The 18,103-nt window shown below is 37.0% G+C and overlaps 1 protein-coding gene across 13 annotated transcripts in view; it reads left to right on the forward strand.

Moving 5' to 3' along the window:
• The window catches only part of PARD3 (par-3 family cell polarity regulator), a 450,340-nt gene that overhangs the window by 211,907 nt on the left and 220,330 nt on the right, over positions 1–18,103 (forward strand). The gene's annotated exons all lie outside the window — the stretch shown is intronic.

Here is an 18,103-nt window from a genome sequence, read left to right on the forward strand (position 1 = left end):
CTTCCTTTTTATTGATCTTTTTTCCCCCCTTGGTTTCTAAAGAATAGTTTTGTGTAGTGCTGCACAAAACACTGAGTAAGGATTACATTAAAATACAAGCACTAGCAGATGAAAACATGTTCCTTTTGGAATATATGGCTTCTATAACCTGTAGTGTCCGCCTTTGTGTGGGCTGCTTTGCATTGTTAACAACATGGTAGAGTATCAAAAGCCGAAAAAAATACTTTGTTCACTTGAGAAACATTTTTTGACAGGAAACATGGCTGTGAACTTCCAAGGAGTAGAATTAGTTATGTTCTCTCCTGTCTGCATGTGCCTCTAGTTTTTCCTAAAAATACTTTTTACTGTGTTATAAAACTGGGAGAGCATAGTGGTTTTTCACCCAGGTGTTTGAGCTTTCATTCCCACTCAATTCTCACTGTGTTTTATTGGAAACTGTTTTGTTTTGGAGTAAGAGGAGTGTTAGTGTCTCATTTTAAATTATCAGTTATCATTATAAAAACTTAGTGGGATTTACCAGTTTTACTAGTACAGGTTCAAACCATATTTGAGTGGTACTGGGAATGATTTGAATTCCATTTTTCAAAAATTCCAAAATTTTTACCAGCTTTAAGGATTTTATTACTACCAACTTTAACTTCCCAATTTCTGAACAAATACTCTGTTATGGTATGTGAAGAGGAGAACCGAGTGAGCAAACCAGTATACATTTTCCAGTGTACTGAGAGATGTCCATGTGCTACTACTCTGTAATAACATGGAATTGATTTAGAGTTGATAATATGTAATAAAGAGACTGCTGATCATTTGTTATCCCGTGGCTTGACTCTTAAAAATTTCTCTGTTTCCGGTTGGAAGTATAAATTAAGAATTAGAAGTAGGATGCTTTCAGTACTATGGTTTATTGTCTGTAGGGCTACTTAGTGCCAGTGGAAATGGTCACATTTGCTGTCTTTTTTTCTTGTCTCCCACATGGAAAGCAATGGAGCTGTAATACCATGACGGCAGAACCATGTGTGCATTGGTCTTTCCATAGTGTCGGTTTACTTTGAACTGAGAGAATTCAAGCAGTATTAAGTATTCCAAATGGAATGATGAAAGCAATCCATCCATTTCCAGCGTCATCCTCTCTGAACTGGAGCCTTGCGCCTACTTTGAATCTGAACTAACTCTCTAAATCTAAGGATAACCTATATTTGAATGCCAGACACTCAGTTGTGCTTTACTATATATTTTAAAAGACTGGTGGGAATCTAGATGTAAACTTTTGTCTTAGGTAGTTTCCCAGCTGACTGGTATGTTGAATTAAATGAGAATAGTAAGGGCTGGTTCAATTCATTTCCATTCCTTGCATCTCAGTCATTTTCTGCAACGACGCATAAGGATTGATTGCCATAGCAACAGTGTTTTAGCTTGTACTACTGTGAATGTGGTTAATGATAATAGAATTATCTAGTCATTTAAAATCCTGTTATATTATTAGGTCATCTGAACCATCCTCTTGCTATGTATTGAGTTATTCCCTGTAGCCTATCTTGTAGTTCTTTGTCCATGCTGCTTTTACATGTGTTGAGCAGTGGGGATTCTGCTTCTTCCCTTGGGAGACTTTCATAATCTGATGTATCACCCCATTAAGGATTTTTTTCTGATATTTAGCCTCATTTCACCTCCTTTCTTCCAGCTGCATGGATTTGTACCTCATGGAAGTTCTGTTCTGATCCCTTCCTTATCCAGCATTTGCAATTAATCCTTCTTATTTACCTGCATCAAAATATAACAGCTCAGTATTTGTGCATTTCAGGATTTTCTCATAGGGAAAAGCAGGTTTATAAATAAATCATCTCTTCTTCTTCTTGATCGCTTCATTTTGATAGGAAAGTCCCTAGTACTCAGCTACTATTTAGATCACCTGAACTGCACAGACAAAAAGCTTCCAACTTGCCAGTCCCTAGCTACCTTCACTTCAGCACATACACCACTGGATTGCTGATTCCTGTGTGTGCATCTGTGCCTTGCTCTGTCTGTTGTCTGTAGTAGTCTGTGCTGAGTGGGAAGATGTAGTTTTTTTCTCATAAAGCTGGAGATGTGTTCCTTAACCCTTGCCACAAGTCAGCAGAAGTAACCTCTCAGCCTGTCCTTTTGTATGGCCACGCTAGACTTGGATGTGCATAGATATCTCTGCTCCCCTCCACGTACACAGGTCATACACTTTACCCTCTGGAAGTTTACTGTGTTTCTAAATTCTTTCTACCCACATCATTTTTCCACCATGATGAGAAATATTTTCCAGTCATGTCCAAGGAGACATACAAGTGGAAATGTAGTTGTCTGCTCCACGTCAGGCATTTCAAACTCTGTGCTATATGTAGGTTAGCAAGACCAGGAATTAGGTTAAAACAAATAAAAGAAAGTACTTTTCCATATAGTCGGGCTGTGGGTTAGCTGTTCATACGTTGCGTAGTTGGCACACTCTGTGTCTTCTTTCTCTGGTGTTGTGGAGTTGGTAAATAAGACAGAAGAGTATTGTCATCTTTCCAGTAATCTGTTGTTCTCACTGCTACTTATGCTTTTTGACTAATTTTCTTCATTAATATTTGATGTTATACAGTTGCCCATTTATTTTGTTTTTATTCATCTACAGTGTAAATAAGTACATATTACATTAATATTCATCCATACTTACCCCAAGAGGGCAGAAGACTGGGAATTGCTATTCGAAATTACTTTTAGAGCTAAATTTGCTGCAAAAATATTTGATGCTGGAGTAAAACCTGGATATATTAAATATACCTCAAAATTATCACAGACTAATTCTTTAATTTATGGGTTTTTTTACTGTGTTTTTTTTTTTTTTCTGAGAGGTGCTACTTTTTCCAAGATTCTTCCCTTTGAAGTTTAGACTAGTTGGCATTTCTCAGATTTTTTATCTTACATTAATTCGCATTTCAGTTTCCTCAGTCACCAGGCTTCACAGTCCGCCACTGTGCTTTAGTAAAGTCTCGCAAAGCTCATTGATCATGTTTTAAGAGATTGTTTTACACCTAAGCTGTGTTTTGCTGGCAAATTTCATCACTTTATTTTTAACTTTATAACTCTTCCAGATTATTAATTCCTTAGGGAACATTATCTTGCCGTCCATCCGTTTGGAAAGTATCAACTTTTCTGTTTTAAAGATTGTTTTAATGTTCTTTTGTTTCTGTGTAGATATACACTCTTGTTTTTTGCTCCCTGTTACCTTCAACCTGTTTGTATGCAAAGAGAGAAAGACAAGTGCATTTCATTAATTTTAAGGATTCCTCTTGCCTACGTTGTCTAGAATGCATATGTGCAAGATATTTCTTTAAGTTTTCTTGTTTGTTTTTATTTTAATCAAACTGAAAAATGATTATAAGTATAAATATTAAGGAATCATTCTGAGCCTGTAAGTAGCTGAGAACAGACCACACAAAAGAAAAGAGTGGGGAATCTGCTAATTATAGTAAATGAAAATAACAAGTTTTAAACTCACCTGTTTTGTTTCTCCACATATTTTCTTCAAATCATATAATTCTGTGAGAACACCATCAGCTTTATTAATCTCAGTGAGAAACAACAGCCTTTGTCACAGAATTTTCTGATTTTTTTTTAAATAAATTGGTTTTCTCTTTATACTGAATCAGTTTTAATATAAGATACAATGACCTTTATCTTTTTTCAATGGTTCACTCTCTGGTTCATTCTTCTAGTTCTGTGATGATAAAGCAGCTGATTTTCTACTTCCCATCTAGCCAGAAGTATTGGCAGGCCAGTAGTGTCCTTGCACTGGCCTCTGCAAGAGCCAGAGCTGTCCATAACAAGGTGCTAGGGTACCCCAGATAGTTAGTCTGAAATTTAATGTATTCTGTGAAACTGGAAAGTGGAAGATCCTGCCTAGGGATGGATAGAAAGAAACTCTCAGTGCAGCTTGATTTCTGAAGTCACTTCTTACTGAAACCCCAGCACTTGCTTGTTCTTCAGGTTACTTCAAGCTTTCCTTTAATAGTTTGAGGAAAAAAGCTTCAGAATGGGAAGGTAATAGTGCTTGCTTTCTTTTGGTTTCCCAGAAAGTATTTTTTTTCCAGGCTCAGAAAATAAGTTTGAATAGTTAAAACAAAATAAACATTTCTTCAATGAGGTCTTAGACTGGACTAACTTAATTGATTGGCTCATCTGGGATTCAAGTGTGATTTATGGGAAATTGATAACAAGCTCCTGTACATTTCAAAGCCCTCAACCTGGCTTTAGCTAGCTTATAACCAATTAAGTGGCAGCTAAGAAAACCTTATGTCAAAATCAGAATGTTTAAATGCGGGGTTTAGCGGTGTCTATATTCTTTTAATCATAATTGACAAAAGTTGTTCTGATTCCTTGTAGAATTTTGTTCACAAAAATGCTATTGTTAACTTTAAAAGAGTGTTTATGTAGACATCTATGTATAAAGGGCTATATAAAGGGCTATGACATTTTGATGAAGGTGCATGCTTCTCTAATGCATATCTGACTCCCATATTTTCACCTTTTTTTGGGGTGGAATGGCTGAAGAGAAATTCAGCCACAAGACAGGTAGATTTTTCCTTCTGTTTATGCATCTTAGCTTTTAATGCATTCAAGAAATAGCATTTAAAAGCGTAGTTGTGCCTCCATCTAAATTTGGTCTCCTCTAAGATGGTCAAGTTTGAGTAATTTGTATGAAGTTGTTTAGGTAACTGCTTATGTGGTGACAAATGAAGTTCTGCTATAGATTAGAAACTGGCAGGGAAAAAAACAAATTATGGAAAATAGGTCAGCAGTGTACAAAGGCAAGAGGGATTTATTCCTGGAAGGCTTGCTCATTTTTGAAGAGGGGGATTGCTGAGATAGCAACTTCAGTGAACAAGACACGTTTATTTAGATTAGTTGAAAATAGGTAGGATTTTGAAGGAGGTGATAAAAGAGGGATGAGATTGGACATAGAACAGTGCAAGTTACTGAATGCTGAAATGAATGCCTTGAGCTGTGTGTGAAACCACAGATGAGCCGTATCCTTTCAAACACTGGTCTGAGGCCACAGCGTCAGAGACATTTTAAGTCATCTCTGCTACTGAAAGAAGCAGTCCTGGCCATGCTTGTTTCCTCCCTTGTGCCTCCCTAAGCTTTTATGAGGCTGTTAATTAGACTGAACTGGACCAGCCTGGGAAATGTTACCAATTAAAATTGTTTTTATTAAACATAAATTTTAATTTAGATCTTTTGTATAATGATACAAATGCTTGAATAAACTGAAAGGAGAAGGTGGACAGAGGAATCCAGTGCCAAACATGACCATCTGGGGATGGGAAAAGATGAGACTGCCTCTTTCAACAACCACATTTGTGGTTTGTGCTGTCCTTGCAGGATAATGAAATGCCAGGCTGAGGTGCTATTATGGGGTGCAGGATGGAAGTAGAATTGCTTGGAAATACTGCGTCACCATCACATGTGCTGAATTCAGTCCCAGCTGCTTTGAGTTGCTGTGGAAAAGGAAGGAAAAGAATCATAAATGGAAATAAGGTCTCTGAGAAGTTTAAAAAGAATTAATTTTATTGCAGTTAGGCTCTCTTCTGCTGCAACAAATGGCAATAAATGAGTTATTTCTTTAAATGCCTTCTTTTTTGTATAACTTGCAGATAGTTTCCAGAGTGCTTCTGGCACTGTGGTTCTAGCAATGGTGTGATGTCCTACACTTTGTTCCTCAGTACACTTTAAACAAAGAGGTCATCTTTGGTGGTCCCTAGATAGCTTAGTGAGCTGGTGCTAATGAAGTTGGTCTGTTGACTGTGTTATGTCACATGTCATGTAAGAGTTTTGCATTACAACGAATGAGCACACGTGTTGGTGCAGGCTCAGGACCAAACTGCTCCCAGGGAATCGGTGCTTTTCCCAGCCTCTCTCCACCCGGGGGCGATGAGGCCTGTGGTACTGGGTCTGCTGTCCTGAACAGGTACTGTCTGCAGTGATGGGTCTAGAGATTTTTGATGTTTTCAGAAATATGCTTAGTGCTATTTTATTTTTGAAGTGCCGTTTTAGCTTCTGGCCTTTTTGGTCGAGTTCAGGACCACATGCAAATATTTTACATTTTTCTTTAAGAAAGGCTTTGTTTATCTCAGAGACATCACTCAAAACTGAAACCATCTAAGGCTGGAGAAGAACTCAAAAATATGGAAAGAAATCTTTGGTGCTTCAGTTTCCTCAAATAAATAGTTTGGAGAATAACCTCTAATCTTCTTTCTGAGGGTGCAGTGCAGCTAAAGTCATTATTGTCCATGAAGTGCTTTTGCCATACTGTGCTGGAGGGCACTACAGAAGTACTGAGTAGTATATATTTTAAATTTGATTTAATGCTTTTGATTAAAAAATGAATAAAATTGTCATAGACCAGATTGTAACCCTGTAGGCACTTGGAATGAAGCATTTGTAAATGAAGCATTTACTGAGAAGTTTGAAATTGTTTTTCATGTTGATCTCAACAAAACAAATTGAGCAAAGAACAATGAAAAATGCTATAGTATTTTCTGTTATTAAAATGGTGAATTTGTTTGGTGCCTAAGGTAAAATCCATGTTGTGCAAAAGACCAAAAAAGAAAATTCTACAACATAACAGGGAAACTCAATTGAAGCAATTTTAGTGGAGTTTCTCAGTGAAGGATGACATGGAAAAAAAAAGTGGAATGGAACTGTGCAATTCAGCAAAAGAGAAGTAAAAAAGGAACCTGCAAAGTGTTAAAATCTTATCACTCAAAATTACACAGAAGCTGAGAGCAGGCTTGGGTGACTTGTGCCTCAAGGGTTCTGCATCACTGTCACAGTACTGGGGCTCCCATTGGGGACTTCTTCCTTTGGGACTTGGGGCCACGACCTTGCATGGTTTTGTTCTTTTAGAGGATGCAGGGCCAAAACTGTAAGAATTAACTTTAAGATGTGCAAGTCAGGGATCCCTTAGCTCAGGTGTGTTTGTCCATCTATGTGGTATGTAACACAAAAGACCTTTTGGAACATATATGTAGGTGTTTTTACTTTTCATCAGTATGAATATAAATGTAAAAGTCAAAAGCTGAAGCTGTATGTTAGCAAATCCTAGCAAAGTGGAGATAAATCACTTATGAATTTTTAATGAGAGGTTTAAATGACAGGAAACCCATGGACTTTTCTTTAGGAAGATGATAAAACAGTATAATATCAGTGGAATTGAGTGCACCCTCAGCAAGTTTGCCAATGACACCAAGCTGTGTGGATGGAGGGGATGCCATCCTGGGCAGGCAGGAAGGGTGGGCACCTGCAAACCTCATGAAGTTCAACAAGACCAAGTGCAAGGTCCAGCACCTGGACTGGGGCAATCCCAAGCACAAATACAGGCTGAGTGGAGAATGGATTGAGAGCAGCCCTGAGGAGATGGACTTGGGGGTGTTTTGATTGATGAGAAGCACAACATGACCTGACAACCGTGTCCTGGGCTGCATCAAAAGAAACGTGACCAGCAGTTGAGAGAGGCGATTCTATCCCTCTGCTCTGCTCTCATGAGATTCCATCTGGAGCACTGCATCCAGCTCTGGGGCTCCCATCATGAGAAAGATATGGACCTGCTAGGGTGAGTCCAAATGAGTTCATGAAGATGGTCAGAGGGATGGAGCACCTTTCCTATGAGGAAAGGCTGAGAGAGTTGGGATTGTTCAGACTGGAGAATTGAAGGCTTCGGGGAGACCTTATAGCACCTTCTGGTACTTAAAGGGGGCCTACAGAAACACCGAATATTCTCAGTTGGAAGGGATGCACAAGGAGCATCGAGTCCAACTCTTAAATGAAAGGCCTGTACAGGGATTGAACCCATAACCTTGGTGTTTATTAGCACCATGCTCTACAGGAAAGCTGGAGAGGGACTTTTTACAAAGGCATGTAGTATAAGACAAGGGGGAGTGGCTTCAGATTGAAAACAGGTAGATTTAGGTTAGATGGTAGGAGGAAATTCTTTACTGTGAGGACAGTGAGGCACTGGAACAGGTTGCCCAGAGATGATGATGCCCAACCTTGGAAGTGTTCAAAGCCAGGTTGGATGGGGCTCTGAGTAACCTGATCTAGTGAAAGGTGTCCCTGCCCATGACAGGGTGCTTGGAACTAGGTGATCTTTAAGGACCCTTCCAAACCAAACTATGACATGGTTCTATAATTATGTTTTTATGGTTCTTTGGGTGAAGTTAGCACAGTTGATTATTGGTAGCACAAAACCAAACCTTTGAAAGTAGTATTTCCTAAATGAGACATAAATCAAAGAATATGTCCTGAGTTTAAACTCCCACTAATGTACAGACTTTTGCCTTACTGGAAAAGATATTTTAATTAAATTTTCAAAAAGCCAAGTCCACAGTAAGCTTTCTGATGTCATTTCTGAACAGTCTTGAGCCATGCTGAGAAAAATATCCAGAATTGAATTTTGTTATTAAGATGCCCGTGTAAGTAAAATGATGTTTTGTGTGACAGAGAACAGAGTGCTATACTTTTAGCTTGCTTCTAAATTGACTCTTACGTTCAATGCTCCAGGGGATTGAACTGTTCTGTACTTGGCTGAAGCTAGTGAAATCCTCGCATGCTGATACAGATCTGCAAATCAAGCAACAAGGGACCATTTCAGATTAAAAAAGAAAAAAGAAATGAATAAGGATAAAAGAGCTATGAGACCTGTTTGAAAATTGCCTAATGACAAATTCAAGTTACTAAATAAGAAATGCTTTTTGTATCTAAAAAAAAAAATAAATCCTCAGAAGGATGAAAATCACGGTCTTTGAAAAGGTGAGGAGAATAATAATATATTCAGGAGTGTTACAGGGAAAATGTGAAGTGATTAATGCAGAATTGTCTCCTTTCCTTTGTCTCGATATCAAGGGAAAAGTATGTGACTTATCTATAATACATCTCTGCAGAAGTATTTCAGATCTCTAAACCTAGAGGTGGAAGCATGTACATTTGGTTTTCTGCAGGGAAAGTGTGTCCCAATTTCACGTTTCCGTTGTCATTTTTTTTGGCTTCTAAAAATCACGCAGGATTTAATGACTTTTTTTTTCCTAGTGTCTATATACAGAATAAACTAACTTGTCAGATTAAAGGGAAAAGTATTTAAAATTCTGTTGCTCTACATTAGTTACAAGCAGGTGAATTCAGTGTGGATCTATTTATAGGAGAACTAATGGATGTGCCTAACTTGACCTACTTTAGACTACTCAACAGAAAAAACAAACACAGTGTGGTTGTACCAATGCCATGTAATTTACTTTTTTTCTTACCTTAAGAACAAAATAATGTTTTTGCTGTTGTGGCCTTCTACATACATATATATATATTTATTGCTTATTTATTTATTTCCTGGATGCCATAGTAGCTCCATGTTAGGAGTATATTGGTGTGGTCTTTACTTGTTGCAGTTTTTTTGTTCTTTGCTGGTCCTGGAATCCCAGGTGTGTATTACCTGGATTTGTGCAGTAGAAATAACTCAAATTCTAGAAGCAAACTAGACTTCATTTTGTAAAAATCACTCCTGTTGTGAAATAATTCAAGCGAAGCACCGTCTACCAGTGCAGGGGCAATTTTCTCTGTATGTGCAGGAATTATGTGAGTTAACAGGAGGTTCTATATAGGTGCATATGTATGTATCCATTCACACGATGAAAGGGAAAATAAATAGTATATGAAAACATCAACCAAAAGTGTGTTGGTTACATGGCAAATGCTACATTTGTTTTGGCTCACCATGTGGAGGTGTCTCTGTAATTGAGGTAATTCCTGCATTATACAAGGCAGATGATAACCAGGCCTGGCCTTTGGACCAAACTTTGCAGGGGAATTTGATTAGACATTCACCTGTATTTATAGCTTTGTTTCAAGAAAAACTGATAACTATTTCCATTAAAAATACTTCCCATTATTCTGACAACAAAGTAAGACTTTAAATCTGTATTTAATATGAACCCTAGTATTTGTTTTAGACTGGTAGATCTTGGTGGTCTGTATGTTAGCCTGTGAATCATTTGAGAAGAGTATAAAATTTCAGAGAGTTGAACATGGAAATATTCTGCAGATAAGGCTCGTTTAAAACAAACAAAGAACACATACTTTTGCCTGTGAAACAGGTATGTTTTGGATCGTAAGGAAAAACAGAAAGCAAAATGAAAACTGTAACTAGGGAGTTACAAAAAATGAACCTGCTTTAAGGCAACAATCAATTTGAGGTAATTTGATATAGTCGTACATGCGTCTATGGTAGAGTTATTTCTCTTTGTAATACAGTGGACACATCTACAATTTCTTATTGATCAGATCTTCAGAAAGCTCTTTAGATACCTTCCTTAATAGTGAAAGTGTGACAATCCATGCTTTATGCATTACAAATACGTAGCACATGAGAGGTTAGTGCATCTAATCTTTTAGTTGATTTTATCATTACATTGGGTTTTAAAGACACATTTTAGTGGACTCCCTAACAGGCATCACTGTTAGCACTGGGAAGCATTGTCTGGTCCTGCCAAATCTTTTCTGGCAATTCGTGTTACCTCTGGTTGGTTTTGCTTAAAGGTCACTCTGTAAGTGAACTGTCTCACAAATTCATCATATGATGAAATGACTTCAATTTTTTAGTTCTTCAAATACTTTGCATCTAGTAAAATGTTTAAAAAATAGGTTGTGCACTGCAGGTGTTACTACGTGCTAAGTAAAGAAAGAGAGGAAGCTCATCAGTATCTTTGAACAAGAGGTATTTTGTGCCTCAGCATCCTAAGCTGCTGCTGAGATGCATTTTAATATTTCTGCTTTTCAGATTGTTGAATCCAAGTGTCTTATCTTTGCCTTTGCAAACATGTAGCATTATCCCCACCATATTAATAGAGAAGTGCACTTCTGAGTGATTTTTGCCACTATTGTATAGCAAGTCAGTGTAAGAATTAAGAAAAGACTCAGCGTTGTCTTCATCTTAAGTCTCTCTTCAATAAAATAAATATATCATCAAGGTATTATCAGGTTCAATTTGGCAACCATTTAGCCATTTTTCAGTGAACAGAAACTTAAGGCACTGATTTATCATCATTATAATATTTTCTAATGTGCTATTAATGTTACAGTGGTGCATATTATTTGTGGATTTAGAGCTGTTACAAAATGATCGACCATGAAATAGTTTTGTGCTACAGTAACACTCGACTCTTCTTTAAAATGTCCCTTAAATATGATCTGGTGGGAACAGCTACATATTTTTGCTATCCATTTGATACTTGCCATCTGTAGAGGACCTAGATGTATGGATTTGTTCCGGTAGCTATCAGTTTGCAGCACACCTCCTCCCTCTGCCTCCCACCTTGGACTGTCAGTGTCCCAAAGAAGTCACTGAAACAATCCACAGTGGGATGACCTCAGCCCGGGGAAAACAAATGTTACAGTTTTCAATCAAACAAATACAGTCTGTGAAATATGATTACAATATACATTGTGAAATGCTTTAGACATTACGGTGGGCTTTTTCTCTGTCAGATCCCATTTTGTGCTGTTTGCTTTGTATAGTTCCTGAGTGTTTGCAATTTTTTGTTAATAATTTTTTTCTCTTTTCCCTCCCTCAATAATCTTTCTCTGCTGGTAGGCATAGACCATTGAGTTGCATTAATTAAGAAGCATGTTCAATCAGTAACAAAAAACTCTTTGAGTTTTAATGCATTTCATTCTGTTTGTTGGCAAGCTACCACTGTAAGATCATGTCCGAGATTTTCTTTACTGTGAAGAAGCAGAACCATCAGAATGTCCCAGGTTAAATTCACTAGCAGGAAAACCTTTTCTCTACCCTACTAAACTCTTAAAAGGCTCTCATGCTGAGAAGTGCTGTCTGCAGTGCCTGCTGTAAAAAGAATGAACTGCAGCATAATCTAGTAAAAAGCTGTTTTAGTGGAAGCTCTGTTATATGGCCAAGCAATATTTGTGCTGTGCTCCTACCACTAGCCTGGCTAGGGATGTGATAGAGGTATGTGCCACCAAATTGTTACAGAACATATGTGTGTCATTTCAGTAATATATCACAGGTTGTTGAGCCCCTAAAGACTACTGACTTCAGTAAACCTCTACACTGATACCTGCTACAAAGTAATTGGGCACTATAGGACTTGTTCAGATGTTATTAGCATTACAAGGCTTTTAATACATGTTTAAAGAGGAGTCATTATGAATGAGAAAATGTTAAGTCAAAACTGAATGAATTGTTTTATAGATTTGTCAAAGAAAAGTTGTATCAAATTATATTCATTGGCTATCTGGTGTTCTGCTTTTTGGACAATAGGAAATCAAATTCATCTCTCTTTAAATCTATAAAAACATTTCCTGTTAAGGTGCTTCACAACAGAAATAGTGCTATCACCAAGCCAACCAGGTTTAAGGCTCAGCTTGATCAGTTTAATAAATGGGAAATAAGAGATGATTGCTTGTGATAGCAGGGGATGAATTTGATATTCATCAGAGACCTGGAAAATCCCTTCCATTCTTCACTCCTCTCTGTCTGTGTGATATCTATTCATTGATTTGACCGAGCAAGGCAAATTTCATTTTAGAGTAGTGAGGCATATAAAAACTATATGAATATTGCCATTTCCAATTGCAGGGTGACCATCTGCAGAAGGATGTGAATAACATGGGGAATATTAAGATGTAAAGAGAATATTAACTTATATATATATATAAAAGATTTAATTTTTTTGTGCACATTTTTTTTTGTCTAAGTGGATGATGTTTTCATGTAAGGTTTCTTTCTCCCTGGATTACTGATAACAGCAGCACACCTAGTATAAGACTGATGTAGATTCCACAAAGCTCTCACCTAATTATTTGTGCATATATATGTGTTCAAGAGGGAGAAACCCTATTTTTTGTATTCAATAACTTTTGTTTTTTCCCCATGTGATCTTTGTAACTGCTCTTCAGATTTGATTGAAAATTGCCATTCTCTAGAGATTTAGCCGGTTAATCAAAAAGTGAGAACATTAGCACAAAAGCCTGATGCTTGTGTATTTGTGCTAGTCAAGACACAGGAAAATAGGTCCCTTAGGAGCTGTTTCCTATCAAGGCTGATGATACAGAGAGAGAGAGAACCTACTTTATGTTGCAAGGACCAAACAAACATTTATAAAACATGGCTGCCAGGAGACTAATAGTGAATATGTCTCTTCTTCCATCATCATTACAGGGAAGTGCAAGAGAATAAAAAGGCAAAGATGAAGGGAAGGGCATATTTTAATAGCATAAGCATAATTTTATTTATGTCTTGGATGAGGAAAAAATTATTGTCAGGAGCTTGTTGCTACTAATAATCTGTCCTTCTCTACAATAAAATCTAAAGCACCTGTTGGATGTTAGATAAGGTTCCTTTCAATTTGGTATTGAGAGGAACTTACTATGCTAAAATTTAAAAAATTAAAATTCTAGAAAACAAACAAACCAGTGTCTGCTGCTCCATGGGAAAGTGAATGTCACTGCGATCCTCACGTGCACAGCACTGCTCTCCAGGTCTCAGTCCACACAGCCATTACTCAGGGACTAAGATGACTGAATAACATACTCATATATGGTGTTCATCCAAGATACAGGAATAACATTATCACAGCTTATCAGGATTAGATCAGCAGAATAATATCTAAAGTTTAAATCTGTCACGTTCTTGAAGGAGGAACTGGCGTTTAATTGCAAAATGCCAAGAAAAACATTCCCTCTTTTCCTTTCGTTCAAGTCTGGGCATTGCAAGACTTTCAGAAAAGTGGCTTCTTGAACACTGCCAGATCAGCAGGTAAACAGCTTTAGTAAGTCCTTTCATCACATTAAAATATGCAAACAGTAGCGACATCGTATTTCCTTTGGATGAGTGTGATGAAAGCAACAATTCCTGAGAAAAATTACTTACCAAAGTTATTTTGTAAAGATGATCACTAGAGCAATAATGGCATATCATCGCTTTCCCTAATCATTATGGCTCATCTCACCAGTTTCTGAAGGAGTTGGGAAAATGCACAAAAAACTGTAAAGGAGGCCCAGACAGAGCTCCCTGTCCTGCCCTTGTGCAGATACATTTCAGGGTATCTAAATCTGGTTCCAAAATCAGTTCTTTCGTCTTGGAGCACATATACTGCAGACTGACAGCACTGATTAATGGTTGGACTTAATGATCTTAGAGAACTTTTCTGACCTAAATAATTCTATAATTCTACTCAGTGCATATGATAGTTGCTGTTTACACTATCAGTGTTTTGTTGGTCAATGGAACAGATCTTGCCATGGAGTGTTTGAGTAATTTGAAAGCAGTTTCATGCAACCATTGTCACTAAAATACACCATCACTTTCTGAACAATAATGAAATAAATATTATACCACTATGAACTGAAAAATACCCCACCTATGCCAAACACCCTTGCTTCCTTTTTTTCCAATTATTGGTAGAATGGAGATGTTGCTTTTGAATTTGAGAGATGGGATTAAGTGTTCAGAGTAGATAGATTTATACATAACCCTTACAGGCCTTCAGAGCCTATTTCTCATTGTGTCTGGCTGAAGAAGATTGTAATATACACTTTCTTAGATCAGGCACCTAGAAACAAAGGATGCAAAAATGAAATACGTAAGAATTTAAATATTCAGAGTCCCTGGCTGCTGTTGAGTTTTCTGCAGATAATGGTCAAAAGACAAGGGAATATGAAGAAGTTCTGGTTTTGGGGACTTCATTAGAAGTGTACTGAACAGCAGAGGGGAGTGGGAAAGTGCTTCTTTGAAGATGAAGTAGTGACTGGTATTAATTGTGGATTAATTCGAGAAAGGAACTATATTTTGGTAGTGAAAGTTAAAATATCCAATAAGACAGGGAAAGCATGGGTTTTGAGCTTTGGAAATGACTCAAGGCAGATCTGGCTTAGGAATTACCTGAGAAGATGTAATTAAAAGAACTATTTGGGATCATTTGTATTGAATAAGGTTCTGTTGGCAGGAGTACTGCTATCATTTCTTAACTTTGAGGATTTTGTAATCCTGAGAGGTGATAGAGAGATTTTCTTCAAAAATACAGAATCAATTGGCAACTTTTCATGTGTATTTCATTAACACTCTGGAGGTGAACTGTGAAGTGGACCTTTTTATAAGTACTACTACTAGCCATAATAGTCCATTTTGAGCAGTTAATTTTTCCAGTTTTTGAGTCATTAATTTTATTACAGAACTTAGAATAATAATTAATTTATTTTTAGAACAGTGGAGAATTTTTACACTGAACACATCAAGATATGTAGAAGTACATTGGAAGAGGTCCTTTAAATTTTATTCTGTGCTGTAAAGATGAAATGATTTTTTAATTACTCTTACTTCAATTTTGGAAAAAAAAATCATTCTGTCTTTAGTAGCTCTACTCTACCTTTTGATATAGTCAGAATCAGTGTTTTTATATAGAGAAAGAAGCCTTATAATTTTGGGTGTTTGCTCAAATCATGTATTTTTGAGAAATACCTGCAATGATATCCACCTGGGTTCACAGAAACTTTCTTGCTTTTCTAAATATCTTTTTCTTCATTTGCCTCATCCAGGTGGAATTTGCCTTTCAGAAGAAAAAACTACTTTCCAAATAAAGAAATAATTGCCTGATGCAAAGATTTTCCCAGCTAGTTAGTTACTTTTCTTAGTAAATCAGAATTTAAAGTCAAATCCCTCTGCAGGTGTCCAATTTTTCTCTCCATTCACTTCAGTGTAAATCAAAATCTGTGCTATTTTGAGAAGAAAAGAGTCTGATTACTGTAATATTAAAGATTTTTAAAAGGGTACATCATACATCTGTTGATTATGGCAGTAATGCTTTCATTAGAATTGTGATTCCTCCTCTAAGCACCTATTTATGGGCACATGCATGTTTTTGATACAGATCTGTCTGCTGTCCAGGAAAAGCCAGACAGAGGCATGTAGGAGCTGCTGTTTCTTAATTGCTTGGATAACTGACAGGCAGAGCAGTTCCAAAACTTGCTGTGTTTATAATTCTCGATACAAAAGGCACAAAATGTAGATGTGATGGTGCCAGATAGCATCTGTTTTACATAGCTTTTTATTTGCAGTTTCAAATTTTTTATATCCTCGTATTGAAAGGTAGATATAGGCAGGAAACAGGTAAGTTGACTGTTTCCTTTGACCTAGATGCGCTCAAGGTCAGGCACAGGGATGCTTCTTCCCTTCATAGAACCATAGAATCAACTGGGTTGGAGAGGACCTCTGAGATCATCAAGTCCAACCCTTGATCCACTACCACCGTGGTTACTAGACCATGGTACTAAGTGCCTTGGCAGAATAAACCTCTGGACCGCCAGGTGGGACAGAAAGAAAGGAAACAGAATGTACAAGTGAAGAGGCTTAAGTCTGGGCAGACATTAGGAGGTGATGAGAACAAGAGCAAAGATACTGGGAAGTGTTGGAAGGAAGGGTTTCTATTTAGCTCAAGTCTTGCACAGCAGGCTGTGTCCCAGGAGGGCACTGAAAGTGGGTCTATCAAGAGCAAGTCCGAAGGACTGCTGCATTGACTGAGTGGGGCAAGGGGAGTTTTGTTTACAGACTTGCTTTAAACTAGTCAAGGGAAAAGCGTGTGGGACTGAAAGGTGATAAAGTGTAGAACCCAACTGGTACTAAACGAATGATGGTTGCATTGCACATATATAGATGTCTTGCTAAAATGGCACAGCATGAAGCCAGTCATTTATTTTTTAGCAGAAGCATATCTATTAATAGATAGAGTGTTACTTCAGTCTCTTCTTACATGTACATACACTTCTGGTATGTTTGCTTAAAAAGACCACACATGGAAAATTGCCAGAAACATTGTATTAACAAAGTCATGTTCATCTGTCTTTTGTCATAAGTAAATTTCAAAATTGGGTTTCATCAGCAACTCTGATGAAAAGAATTCTCTTTAGACTTGCAGATAATAGCTTCAATGCAATAAAAATAGTTTTGTAGTTTTCTACAATCACCAGTGTCCCCTAACTTCAAAACAAGAAACTCATGGCAACAATGATCTGCAAGATGCTGTATGAAACAAGGTGGAATGCTTTTCAGTGTGAAACACCTCCAAATGTTCTGATTTTCCTTTATGAACTTTGCATGTGACTTTGTCACATGCAAAAATGAGAATTGTCATGGAGATTTGAATATATATTAATTTTTAAACTTTAGTACATATAGAACATATAGAATATATATGCATAAAGTACATATACAACTTTGGCTGGAATCAGTAAATATAGAAAGGTAAACACTAGCTTATGTGTATCTATGAATTATATGGATTATCGTTTATATTGTTTTTGTAAGCAACTTTTACTATATGGAAAACCCTTAATTTGGATTCTTGCAGTTCTAGGCAGGTTCAAGATGCTGGTTAACCTTTGAAATGTATACTTACTTAGTGCTTAACAGAGAGAGATGACAAGGAAGTGCATTAAAGCCTCTCAAAACACAGGATCATCAATCTTCAAGTACCTTGGCCTCATGCAGTGTGCTGCTATCCAGGGTGCACAAGGCTTATCTACAGTCCATGGAAGCTTCACACATCCAGCCTCCTGCTTTTCAGATTCTCTGTGAAAATGTCAATTGAACATTACCAACTGTCTCTGCCTGCCTTTAATATCTCTTTAATAATTTAATAAGTTGTCTGACTCTGTGTGCTAAACTCATAACCTATCACAAGTTATTTTACTGACCTGATGGCTCTGGTTCTAGAATCTGTGTTTAAAACCTACTGTTCACACTTCATAATATTTTCTGTTTGATTACATGAGTATTTAAAAGTATAAACTTCTGATAATTAACATAGGTATAAGAGTGGGTTTAGATCTTCTAACTAGAAGTCCTTGAATTACCCTGATCTAAATTTGAAAGTACAGCATTCACAACTTTGACATTAAAGTTGTACATTTGGTGAATAATGTATGTACTTTTTGGAAAGTGAAATTAAAAATAAAATCAGTTGGTTAGCATTAGAGCCTCTTTGATGTCAGTCTTTTCTGGCATGCTATTAATAAAGGCTGTGATAAAATGTTT

This window comes from Lepidothrix coronata, unplaced genomic scaffold (assembly GCF_001604755.1).
Source record: "Lepidothrix coronata isolate B3197 unplaced genomic scaffold, Lepidothrix_coronata-1.0 Scaffold80, whole genome shotgun sequence".
Lineage (NCBI taxonomy): Eukaryota > Metazoa > Chordata > Aves > Passeriformes > Pipridae > Lepidothrix > Lepidothrix coronata.